Source organism: Helianthus annuus, chromosome 10 (genome assembly GCF_002127325.2).
Source record: "Helianthus annuus cultivar XRQ/B chromosome 10, HanXRQr2.0-SUNRISE, whole genome shotgun sequence".
In the NCBI taxonomy this organism is placed as follows: Eukaryota; Viridiplantae; Streptophyta; class Magnoliopsida; order Asterales; family Asteraceae; genus Helianthus; species Helianthus annuus.
This window is the reverse complement of record NC_035442.2, coordinates 72,557,173-72,570,795: the sequence shown is the minus strand read 5'-3', so window position 1 is coordinate 72,570,795 and position 13,623 is coordinate 72,557,173. Positions and strand designations below refer to the sequence as shown.

At 38.1% G+C, this 13,623-nt stretch overlaps 2 long non-coding RNA genes across 2 annotated transcripts; both read left to right on the top strand.

The window, feature by feature from the left end:
• The first annotated feature begins 728 nt into the window (after window positions 1–728).
• Window positions 729–2,594, top strand: LOC118482996. Its single transcript, XR_004869432.1, has 3 exons — window positions 729–746; window positions 1,458–1,545; window positions 2,533–2,594. It is a non-coding gene; the product is annotated as an uncharacterized LOC118482996 (long non-coding RNA).
• A 3,220-nt stretch (window positions 2,595–5,814) lies between these two features.
• LOC118483375 lies at window positions 5,815–8,587 on the top strand. Its single transcript, XR_004870643.1, has 4 exons — window positions 5,815–6,291; window positions 6,378–6,738; window positions 7,450–7,537; window positions 8,526–8,587. It is a non-coding gene; the product is annotated as an uncharacterized LOC118483375 (long non-coding RNA).
• Window positions 8,588–13,623: the final 5,036 nt, after the last annotated feature.

Genomic DNA, 13,623 nt, shown 5'->3' with positions numbered 1-13,623 from the left:
ACCGAACAAAACACTGACAATGCCGACTAATATTAAATTTTTATGATATATTTTTGATTCGTAATTAAATTTTTATATCCGTAGTCGAAACCGAATCGAAAAACATATTAAAACGAACAAACGACGTGTTTTACGCACTTGTTATGCAAACGGCGTTCAGACGCGATGACAACGACTACCGACACTATTTTAATTATTTTGAATCTAAAACTTTATTTTACGACACGTATGGAGTTCGGGTTTGGAAACGGGTCTCGTAGGAATTACGAACCACTTAATCACGAGATTGGGCTTGACGGTAACCCCCCCCCCCCTCTGTTACTTCATTTCTTTTTCTTTTTATTGAAGTTCGACGATGATGATGGTGATTTTATGTCAAGATCAGGTTGTATTTGAGCCTCAGTTCCAGAGGTTCACACTTCATATCAGTATTGGTGACTCGGGTTCGCGTCACGGTCGGTTTGAGTCAACCCGGGTCAGTCTTGGTCGCACGAGTTCGGGTCAACAGGTGGTTCACACAGTTCGGTTTCGGTCAAGGTAGTTGAACGGACGACTCAGTTCAGATCTGGAATATGCTTGGTTCGGATTTTGGTTCGACAAGGAAACAACACACATTCAAATGCGGTCAAACGGGTCGACTCGGGTCAGACGAGTCGACTCGGTTCAGCCGGTCAACCCAGTCAACACAGCGGGTTGACTGGTCAAACTGGTCAGACCTGGTCAACGATAGTCAACTCAAAGACCCGGTAATGAAGTTTAAACGACGCGAATATTTTTTTATCTATTTCGTTATTATGAAAATTATAGTTATACGCGACCGAGCTCTCGACCCGCTTCGACTAGATATTAATCATGTTTTGATACTTTTGGCGAAAACTATACACATTGTTATTACATTGGGTTGTAATATTATTAGATGGTTGAATTTTGACAAAATGACGACAACTTGTGTTGTCAGGGTTATAAAAAAAAACAGAGGAAACTCTGCCCGAGTTTCGTTAAAAATCCGAAATACCAAACATGTTTCTATTGTATAAGCGATACCTATCAAAGTATTTTCGCGAAATAAATATAAAGTATATTTATTTTAGATGACGCTTTAGGACGTATAAAATGAAATCATAATGTCTCGATAAAACACGAGCTACTAGTTTACGAAAACTACGAGAAGTCGTACTACTATCCATCTACGCCTTCTATTCGCGACAACTAACACAACTATGTAAATATATTTTATATTTATAGATATAAATATATATGTCCAAAATCACTCGAAAACTAAGTCGATCTCGACACTTAGTCTTACCCCGATTATAAACGGGATCAATTAACCATAGAATGGTTATTCTAAATCAAGATATAACCTTAATAGAATCGTTTAGTTAACGATTCGGTAGAGCTCGGACACGTAGTCTAACTACGTTTACACTAGAAACTGATGAGTTATTCCCTGTTAGGAATACTATAGATGCACGCTAGCTAATTCACGTTCTTGGAATGACACTTCGGAATCACGCTAAGCTAGCTTTGCACAGGAATGTCAAGGTGAGTTCATAACCCCCACTTTTTACGGTTTTACATTTTTAAAAATGTTTTCGGGGGTGGAAAGACATGCAACTTTTTGCAAAAGCAACCACTATTTCAATGAAGGAAAACCCATATTTATAAACCATGTTGCAAATGAATTTCAACGAACTTGAAAGGTTTACGAAAGGTTTATACTAAACATACCGGTTTTACATAACAAACACGTATTTTCGCAAACGTGCATGATTTTCATGACTAGTGACGGGAATGTCCTAGTTACTACAACGGGACTGGGTTGGTCTGCGTACGAACAACGAGACAACCCAATGGGTTTATGTCCCCCTTTTTCTTTTGAAATACATATTAACTAGGGTATGATTAAGCTATGGAATGAACTCTTGGATCACGTGCGAATAGGCGCTAACTTAGGCACCATTAATCCTTTTAAGGACCACGGAACAGGGGTAGATCTATCGGGTACGGGCGAGCCCCACTCACGGTCCTTGTGCAGCCACTTAGAGTGCTTTTGTGTCCCTGTCGAAGTGAATCGACACTTAAATCGTCTACCGGGTTGAGTGCTTCCTATGTCGGCACACATATTAATGTCTTAGCTACACATTAATGATCAACATGTTCATAGACGCATTACATACCTACTTATAAACTGAACTTTCAAATTTTTTTAAGATTCATTTGATGTAAACTCACAAATACATGGATTTACAAACTTTGGTAACGTTTTTCAAATTATACCTAAGTAAGAGGACGCGTTGATCCTTCTTACAAAGGTTCGTTTGGGCTCGGCCCATTCTCTCTCGTGCAATGCACAAAGACTATTGTGGGCTAGACTCACAGTTTTTCATATATCATGCCAAGAAAATAATTTTACTATATTTTCTCAACAACTTTAAAACCGGTTATCAAATAGATTTATTTTAAATCTTTTTAAAACAAACTATGAACTCGCTCAACTTTATGTTGACTTTTTCGCATGTTCTTTCTCAGGTTGCATTTTTCAAAACTACGGAACGGTTGGAATAGAAGAACCCACGGGATTTCGAGTACTTAGCGGGCGTTCATTGTTTAGAAGTCTTAGCCTTTTGCTTCCGCTGTGCAATGAAGATACCAGTCCAGTCACGCCAGCTCTGATATTTCGGGGTGTGACAGATTGGTATCAGGGCTATAGGTTACAGCGAATTAGGTTTCTTTAGAGATACCTAGGCTTTAACCTCACTTTCCTCTGGGACTTAGATATCAAGAATTGAGCACATATAGATCGCCTAAGACTCGAATATGGGTTCCAACCGTTGCCAGGAACAATGAGTCAACTGTTTTGATTTTAAACATGCACAAGAGTTGCGTTTGATACACGATGCACGAAACGATTACATACAGTAAGCAAAACCTTGAGAGTTTTGATAACATGCATCTAGGACCTTTGTGAGAATTTATGTCAAAATCCATTAAAGGTCATTACGTAGGAACTGCGACTATAAACTCGAGCACACGCCATTATATTATGTCGTCTATGCTATCTTACTTACCCGAGCAGGTAACCTACGCGGAATGAAACGCCAGTGTACACGAATACCTGAAAACTCAAATTATACGTTAACGGATGTCGGAGCACATCACATTCTACGCGGAACGAAACGCTAGTGCGCGAATATACGTGAAACTTAAACTATACGTCAGCGGACGTCAGAGTATATCACACACGACTTTCGAGACAAGGCCTTGGGAAAACATGATTGGACACGACAACAACAATGTTAATCCTGTCAGCGGGAGAACTACCGACCGAAATGCAGTACTTTGCCACGTGATCTTGCAAATGACACGATTCACGCTGAGGTACGTCTAAATGGAATTTCCCAACGATCGATACTTAGTCTAATGAGACTCACAAGTGTTGGCGCTGCAAAAGAAGTCACATGTCTTCGCACTCCCCCTACTTCATTAATGGAGACTACGCAATGTTCGACATTCCATGGTAATGTCATTTAACACCCGATCATCACACGCCATTCCAGGTAAAGTCCTTAAATCCCCTTTGTTGAAATTTTGAATTTTGCATATAATGAGTAGATTTTCACATTTCTACTCCCCCCTAACGGTCATTGCATCATGAAGATTTCATTTCTTGATAGCGAACGCTCAATTGCTTCATTTCTTGACAAATTCATATGTTACGCATGTTTTGTTTTTTACACATGCGGTTAAATTGATTCGTGAAGATCATCAGTGGCTTCACTCTAAATTGTTGCTTTACTAATGTTCAATATTGTTTTGCTATGTTCGTGTTTTGCATTGTAATTTGGATCACTGCATTATTGCAAAGTGTTGACTCTTTGGCATCGAGTCAACGAACTCGTTGAAAACTCCTTTTCTTTTCGAGTTACATACATGGTTTGTTTGTTGTAACCATGTCGAAGCTTTCTTATTGATACATGAATTCATTGTTGGATTATGTTTCAACCAAGTTCAATTGATTGAACTTGCTCGTAATATATATTCGATTCAAGATTCCATATGATGGATTGAGGCCATCATATTCGAAATAATCCCAACAAGCACTTCATTTGCTTTGAACCATAACAGGCTTGTTTGGTCTTCGACTTCATTGAATCATTTCCTTGATCACGATCACCTTGTGGTGACGTTTTAACAAGTTTGAAGCTTGCGCTAATCTCGTTGCTCACCTCATGTACGGATTTAATTATTTATTTATTTGTTTATTGATATTAGATCCACTTTGTTGGGTTATCATGTTAAAGCAATCTTAACACAATCGTGTGTTAAGATAATGGTACACAAATTCATGTCATATTCCGGTGTACCTCCTAACGGTTCTTTCAGCATCGATCGAACATTTTGTGATATTCATTGCTTTTTCTTCTTCTATCGGAAAACATTATTTATTTGTTTCATTTTCAATTGGAAATCCTATGAGATTCGTTTGAAACAAATATTCAGACTTACTTCGTTGAATCTCTCACTTGATTTCAAAACACAGGTGATACTTGTTCGATCACCGCTATTATTGAATTGTTTCATTCACTACGACACCTTGTGGTGTCGGTATAAACTTGTAGCATGTGCAAATCACGATCAGTCGTTCATGCGAAACTATATATGCTTTTCGTTTGACTCATCATTTAAATGGTCTTAATGCAACTATGTATTAAGACGATGATACACCAGGTTCGACTGTATTTCATTTCGGTGTATCCTTGCAATTCAATCATAACAACACGTTAATTGTATTCATTTAGTGGTTCGATAGTTAACAAATCATTTTTTTATTCTATTCATTTGAGATTGTTGAATTCGAGTTTCAATCATACCACAATCAACGCAAGTTGCCGTTGGTAGTAAATTCTATTGATTCAAAAATTGATTGCATATCGTGAACGTTCATTTGGAATTCTATTGGTCGAAATTCCTCCTTTGTTGGACCCCCGTAAACTTGTTCACATTGGTGATAGTATCACTACGCTTCGTTCACTTGATATCGATTTCTAGAACAAACTCAGTTGAACCGTTGGGTTCTCATTGATGCAAAAAGTCTTTACACTCACGTAATCCGAATAAGTCTTAATTCGATTACGCGGTCATTCGCTTTGGTATTATTCGGACTTACCTAGGAATGACTCAACTCTGAGGAGATAACATAGTCTAAATTTCGAGGACGAAATTTCTGCAACAGGGGGAGAATGTGACAACCGGTGATTTACGGCTCTTAATTTCGTGATTAACAGGTGATTAACGCGATAATAAATAGTGTTTAAGACATGGATTAACTTAATTAGGCCTTTGGAGTGCCTAGAAACGTCTATCCGACCTTACAGTGCGCGAACGGTGGTTTACGGAGAAACATGTTAAACGTAAAACGACAACGAAATGAAACCGAACAAAACACTGACAATGCCGACTAATATTAAATTTTTATGGTATATTTTTGATTCTTAATTAAATTTTTATATCCGTAGTCGAAACCGAATCGAAAAACATATTAAAACGAACAAACGACGTGTTTTACGCACGTGTTATGCAAACGGCGTTCAGATGCGATGACAACGACTACCGACACTATTTTAATTATTTTGAATCTAAAACTTTATTTTACGACACGTATGGAGTTCGGGTTTGGAAACGGGTCTCGTAGGAATTACGGACCACTTAATCACGAGATTGGGCTTGTGGGCCTTGGGCCCAAGCCCATTAGGGAAACCTAAGTATTTAAGAGTGAACAACCCTAGTACTCCTCATTTCACTACAGCCGCATATGAAGTTTTGTCCTCCTGATCCTTTTGTGTTTTCTGCTAATCAAAGAACACCCACACATACAACACATTCTTATCTTCACAAATTACTTATACACAACACACACTCAAATGAAGATCAAAGCTTCTATCACCACAACACCTTCATCTTCACTTACATCTCCCTCTCGATCTACTGGGCACGAGAACCGGAGCTGAAGCCGGCACTGACGCCGGTGGCTTTTCAGGCGAAATACCCCCCCCCCCTTTCCGATCTACGCGACTCCTCAGGCGGCGCGTGATGGTGACGGCACGATGGCCAGTGGCGGCGACAAGGAAGAGAGAGACAGAGAGCGAGTCCAGAGAGAGAGATGGATGGATGGCGAACCGGCGATGGCACCGCCGCTCACGGCGGCGGAGATTGAGGGTTTTGACGGTGACCGGCGGCGACTGTGATCCCAATGGCGGCGGACGGAGCCTCGGTCCGATGGGTTTGACGGTAACCCCCCCCCCCTCTGTTACTTCATTTCTTTTTCTTTTTATTGAAGTTCGACGATGATGATGGTGATTTTATGTCAAGATCAGGTTGTATTTGAGCCTCAGTTCCAGAGGTTCACACTTCAGATCAGTATTGGTGACTCGGGTTCGCGTCACGGTCGGTTTGAGTCAACCCGGGTCAGTCTTGGTCGCACGAGTTCGGGTCAACAGGTGGTTCACACAGTTCGGTTTCGGTCAAGGTAGTTGAACGGACGACTCAGTTCAGATCTGGAATATGCTTGGTTCGGATTTTGGTTCGACAAGGAAACAACACACATTCAAATGCGGTCAAACGGGTCAACTCGGGTCAGACGAGTCGACTCGGTTCAGCCGGTCAACCCAGTCAACACAGCGGGTTGACTGGTCAAACTGGTCAGACCTGGTCAACGACAGTCAACTCAAAGACCCGGTAATGAAGTTTAAACGACGCGAATATTTTTTTATCTATTTTGTTATTATGAAAATTATAGTTATACGCGACCGAGCTCTCGACCCGCATCGACTAGATATTAATCATGTTTTGATACTTTTGGCGAAAACTATACACATTGTTATTACATTGGGTTGTAATATTATTAGATGGTTGAATTTTGACAAAATGACGACAACTTGTGTTGTCAGGGTTATAAAAAAAAACAGAGGAAACTCTGCCCGAGTTTCGTTAAAAATCCGAAATACCAAACATGTTTCTATTGTATAAGCGATACCTATCAAAGTATTTTCGCGAAATAAATATAAAGTATATTTATTTTAGATGACGCTTTATGACGTATAAAATGAAATCATAATGTCTCGATAAAACACGAGCTACTAGTTTACGAAAACTACGAGAAGTCGTACTACTATCCATCTACGCCTTCTATTCGCGACAACTAACACAACTATGTAAATATATTTTATATTTATAGATATAAATATATATGTCCAAAATCACTCGAAAACTAAGTCGATCTCGACACTTAGTCTTACCCCGATTATAAACGGGATCAATTAACCATAGAATGGTTATTCTAAATCAAGATATAACCTTAATAGAATCGTTTAGTTAACGATTCGGTAGAGCTCGGACACGTAGTCTAACTACGTTTACACTAGAAACTGATGAGTTATTCCCTGTTAGGAATACTATAGATGCACGCTAGCTAATTCACGTTCTTGGAATGACACTTCGGAATCACGCTAAGCTAGCTTTGCACAGGAATGTCAAGGTGAGTTCATAACCCCCACTTTTTACGGTTTTACATTTTTAAAAATGTTTTCGGGGGTGGAAAGACATGCAACTTTTTGCAAAAGCAACCACTATTTCAATGAAGGAAAACACATATTTACAACCCATGTTGCAAATGAATTTCAACGAACTTGAAAGGTTTACGAAAGGTTTATACTAAACATACCGGTTTTACATAACAAACACGTATTTTCGCAAACGTGCATGATTTTCATGACTAGTGACGGGAATGTCCTAGTTACTACAACGGGACTGGGTTGGTCTGCGTACGAACAACGAGACAACCCAATGGGTTTATGTCCCCCTTTTTCTTTTGAAATACATATTAACTAGGGTATGATTAAGCTATGGAATGAACTCTTGGATCACGTGCGAATAGGCGCTAACTTAGGCACCATTAATCCTTTTAAGGACCACGGAACAGGGGGTAGATCTATCGGGTACGGGTGAGCCCCACTCACGGTCCTTGTGCGGCCACTTAGAGTGCTTTTGTGTCCCTGTCGAAGTGAATCGACACTTAAATCGTCTACCGGGTTGAGTGTTTCCTATGTCGGCACACATATTAATGTCTTAGCTACACATTAATGATCAACATGTTCATAGACGCATTACATACCTACTTATAAACTGAACTTTCAAATTTTTTTAAGATTCATTTGATGTAAACTCACAAATACATGGATTTACAAACTCTGGTAACGTTTTTCAAATTATACCTAAGTAAGAGGACGCGCTGATCCTGCTTACAAAGGTTCGTTTGGGCTCGGCCCATTCTCTCTCGTGCAATGCACAAAGACTATTGTGGGCTAGACTCACAGTTTTTCATATATCATGCCAAGAAAATAATTTTACTATATTTTCTCAACAACTTTAAAACCGGTTATCAAAAAGATTTATTTTAAATATTTTTAAAACAAACTATGAACTCGCTCAACTTTATGTTGACTTTTTCGCATGTTCTTTCTCAGGTTGCATTTTTCAAAACTACGGAACGGTTGGAATAGAAGAACCCACGGGATTTCGAGTACTTAGCGGGCGTTCACTGTTTAGAAGTCTTAGCCTTTTGCTTCCGCTGTGCAATGAAGATACCAGTCCAGTCACGCTAGCTCCGATATTTCGGGGTGTGACATTTAGACCGCTTAACTTACGACCCTAAACAAGCACTAAACTAATAGTGACGAGTTAAACATGTCAAAACATGTTTAACCTACTGAGAAAACTGATTTTGTATCAAAACAAAATGTTTTGATACCTAAAAGTAGTTTCGTGGCAAAATGCGTGCTAAAACGCATTTTGACCGAAACTTTGACTCGTCACTACACCTAGTTAACGTGGTAATTAGTAGGTATAATCGCTAAGGATTATAACCATCGTGGTTACAATCACATTGCAAAGTTCAATTGAACTTTGACTTGACCAATTGATGGTCAAAACCGAAAGTCAAACTGTTGGCCAAATTGTTTGACTTTCTGCACTAACATAAAGTACAAGAATGAAAGAATACATACAAGAGTCCAAATCTTGAAGAAAGAATATAAGAAAACCAGAGAGGAAGTTCCAAACACTTGAGAAAGCTCCCAAATCAGATTAGAGAAGAGATTGAGAGGAAATGAGCAAAGAAACAAGTTGATGGACCATGCTATTTATACTTGAGGGGAGTTCATAGGATCAAAACAAGTGTTTGTGTAGTCCCCAAGCATCAAATCCTAACCATACAATTGTTGTAAGCAGATTCAAAGCCTTGGAGAGGTGATAACTTGGCTACCACACAAAGAAATTTGCATAAACAGCCCCCAAAGATCAAACAGAATGCTGAAAATGATTTCTGGTCGCTGGGCATATCACGTGGCCAACTTTGGCAGAAATGCATAAATGGTCCCTATACTTGATTTAAGCTCATTTTAGGCCCTTTTGACCCCTGTTAAGCCATTTTTCTCTACAATTTTTCCTTTTGAATAGTAAATTAGCATTCGGTTTTATACTTTCTTTCAGTCATATTCATCTTTTGTTTGTTCTATAGGCAATGAAGGGCTCACAATTTTTTCGACGTTTACACATGCATTAGTTTAGGTTCAACAATCAACATTATTGTTGTTATTTTTATTTTGGCTCCTGCCTCGTCGATACCCCGCCAACCTTTTTTTCTTTTTTGGAAAAAATAAATAAATAAAATCTAGCGGCTTTTAGTGAAAGGATTTTCAAACAAACAGGAAATAAAGGAATAGTTGATCAATTCAAAATAATGACGTACTTACAAATAGGATGTCATTATATTTCTCATATGTATTACGTGTCAAATGAACCAAATCCTTATTGAATTTTGATATGACACAGGATTAAATTATTAGAAAATGAGTTTTGTAAGACATAGTGAAAACGTAATTTTTGTTACACGGTATTGGAGAACGGGTTTTCACACTTAGGGCATTTAGGCGTTGTTTGTTTACCTTTTAATAAGACACTTAATGGTTCAGACATTTTACTACTTTAATACTTAATGATTCAGATTGTTTGTTTTGCGAGCAGATGTCTGAATGGTTCAGACATTTGCCTCTGAATGGTTAAGCATTATACTGAGTCTGAATGGTTAAGACCTCTAATCTGAATTGGTCATACATTTACCTCTGAACGGTTAAGTTTTACACTGCCTCTTAATGGTTCAGACCTCTACTGATTCAACACTTAATGGTTCAGACCTCTTACTCGTTCAGTACTTAACTATTCAGAAGTTGTCAAACAGCCCCTTAGACTATACAGTGTGAAGGGGCTTGAAGAATTGGCGTTATTTGACACGTAAACGTTACGTCAGCGCGCGTCAAAATAGTGGTGTGGGGAAAAAAGGGGTGTGGGAAGTGGTGTGAAAGAGGGTCGTTATTCGAGACGTGGCACATATTTTTTATTATTACTTTTATTTAATAATTATATATTATCTATTAATTTTTACAATAATAGCATTATTACTAATATAATAATTATCAGTAATACAAACATTTACAAATTTAAATAAAAAAAGATTACATTACTAAAAAAACGATTACATAATTTAAACTAAAAAATGAAACATAAAAACATAATCTAAAATAATTGAAATTAGGTACCATGTTTATCCATGATTTCTTTTTTTAGTTTCATGTACGTTTACCGCTCTTCGCCTTCAAGGTGATTGATCTTTATAGTGAGTTTTTTCATATCAATTTGCTTTTATTTTTTGAGCGTTTCTTTCATGTTGGATGTTGAATACGTGGATTTCTTTTTGTATGCTAGCTAAAGCGGGGTTTTTTCATCACTCGTAGTAGATGATTTTTTGGGCCCGCTTTTTTGACTTATCTCTTCCGGGTGGTCGTTCGGCTTCAAAATAATCGTCGCTTAAGTTGATCTCAAAGTCGGTACGAGCATCCGAGCGTCTAGTGGAGGAACAACTTTTAGACCTTTTGGAGGACGATTGTCCCGCTTAAGGTACTCATGCCCGTTTTGGCGATTTTTTCGCAATGCGCCAACATTGAATACGAGGACATCGCACACGTCAACAAGTTGGTGTCCGTTTCGTCACTTTTTGGGTTGTTCTTTAGATTGTTGTAGTGGTCGTTGATAGCGGTCATGGCAGTGTTTATTTCACACCACTTAGACGAGAGTCTATCATTTTTCCGATAGAAATCTCGTCCCAAAGTTTTGTGATAAAGGTCGTTAATTTGGTTCAAAAAATTGTCACTATGTTGGTTGATACTTATAAAAGAAATAAACCTATTTAAAATATATTATAGTTACATAATGTATTTTTCTACAATAAATATAAATAAAATATACCTATAACCGAATTCAACGAAATCGAAAGCCAAACTTTCATTAACACCAACTCTTCTTCGCTTGTCCATGGATGTTCACGATGACCTCTTTTGCTTTTTCCGTTTCCGTTTCGGCATCGGTTCTCTTTTATGGTTTTGTTTTTTTTTCATGTAGAGGATTCGGGTGGTGTAGGTTGAGTTTCCGGTACGGATTCAGGTGTAGGTGGAGTTTGGGATAGAGGAGTGAGCGGTTGTGAAAACATAAAAGGTAGGTTCGCTAGAAGTTGAGTGTACACTAATATGCTTGGATCGGTAAAACGTTGTTGGTTCGGTTGAGTCCCTTAAGGCGAAGTGGTGTTTGGTAGATCATCGAAATCGTAGGGGTTGTTCGGAAAAAAGTTGTGATTGTATGGATGCATTATTTTTTTATAAAAATGAAGGTTGAGAAGGAGTTGGGTAGAAGAGAGTGAGGTGAAAATGGTGAGTTTTTTATATAAATTTGGTGAATTATTTTTTTAAATAAAAAATCTAGGGTTTTGGTAGATAGAGAAAGAGGAAGGTGCGACTCCCGAATCTGGTGGTGGGTGGCGAAGTCGCTACGACGGTGAAGTACAGAGAGAAAGATGGAGACTCAGGTACAATCCATTGCTGTGTGAATGGTGAAGGATGGGGTTTTCAGATTTAGAGATTGTGGTTTGGTGGCGGTGATGGTTATTGGTGGTATTAGTGGCCAAATTTGATTCTTTAAATGCTCAGTTCTTCAAAATTAGATGGTGAAAGCAAGAGTTTTGTATGAGAAGCAGATTTGAAGCATTTTAAACTTGTTAATGAGACAAATAGAGGTTCTGGAGAAATATATATACAGAAAGCACATTCATAGGTAGAGCCTAACTTCAACAGATTTGGTGTTATCTTTTGCCATTGTTTATGGTTTGAAATCCACAGGTTTCTTATTTACTTTTACTGATGCCTTCGATGGAGACTAACTCTGTGTGTGTGTCTGTGTGTTAGATAGGGGATTTGGATTTTGGGGAAGAAAGTTTAGAGAGAGAGAGAAAGAGAGATATCTCAGCTTATATATATATATATATATATATATATATATATATATATATAAACGGGATCAGGAGAAAACACTCAAAAGTGTGAGAACGGTGAGAACGCATCCTGGCCCAACACGTGTCACGCGGCTTAGAGAAGGGCGTAGGGGCTTTTTTGTCCTTTTATCTTCTGCTTTTCCAGTTTCACTTTTTCCAATATTGTTTTATTTTTTGGGGTTTAAGATTTTTGGCATTAACCAAATTCAATAATTAATGGCGTTTAATGGTTTCATCGTATTAACATTTTGGCGTTTATGGCGTTTTTTCAAATCGTATGCCATTGGAACCGTAGGGGGGTCAGGAAATCTATCTGAATGGCGTTTTTTCAAGGCGTTTTAAACAAGATGGCCAATTGTTCTATTATTTTTATATACATTTTGGCGTTTGTGGTATCTTGCCGTTTTACAATTGTAAAATTATATTACAACCACAGGGAAAAAAATAGAAGCGAAGAAAATAAAATAAAAATCATAATCGGATCTCTCTTCACAATTTTCACTGTCATCAGCCTCTCTCTTCTTTAATTGTTCAAGAACTTTCACCAAATATATGGCATTTTATGTAAAACTTAACAAACCCATCGGTTTGATTATTTTGCTTGCTCGTCTGTTAAAGTGGCTTTTTGTGGATGTTTGGGTACATAGATCTATGACGTGTGGGTGGGTTTTTCACTTTTTCTTCATCTTGATCTTCATCCTTATAATCATCCCACTCTTTAGTGTCATTGATCTCTTTTCCTCATCCAAGCCTTATTCAAGAACAAAGAACACAAAATGACATTCGATTGTCATCAGTATCTTTTTCTTGAAGATTTGTCCATCTCATGCAGCAAAATCTTTCTGAGTTACTCCTTTCAGTTAACAATCCATTCAGTGAAACTTCACGAAGAACAATACTGAATATCAAGATAGCATATTAGCCATCTTTGATTTTTTTTTTAATTTTCTGGCGTTTTACTGTGAATGGTATTTAGTAGTATTTTGGCGTATGTTTTTTTTGATTTGATTAAATGGAAGTTTGTCACACCCCGAAATATCAGAGCGTTGGCGTGACTGGACTGGTATCTTCATTGCACAGCGGAAGCAAAATAAGATAAGACTTCTAGAAATTGAACGCCCACTAAGTACTCGACTCCACATGGTTCTCCTATTCCAACCGTGCCTTGGCTTTGAAAAGCAACCTGA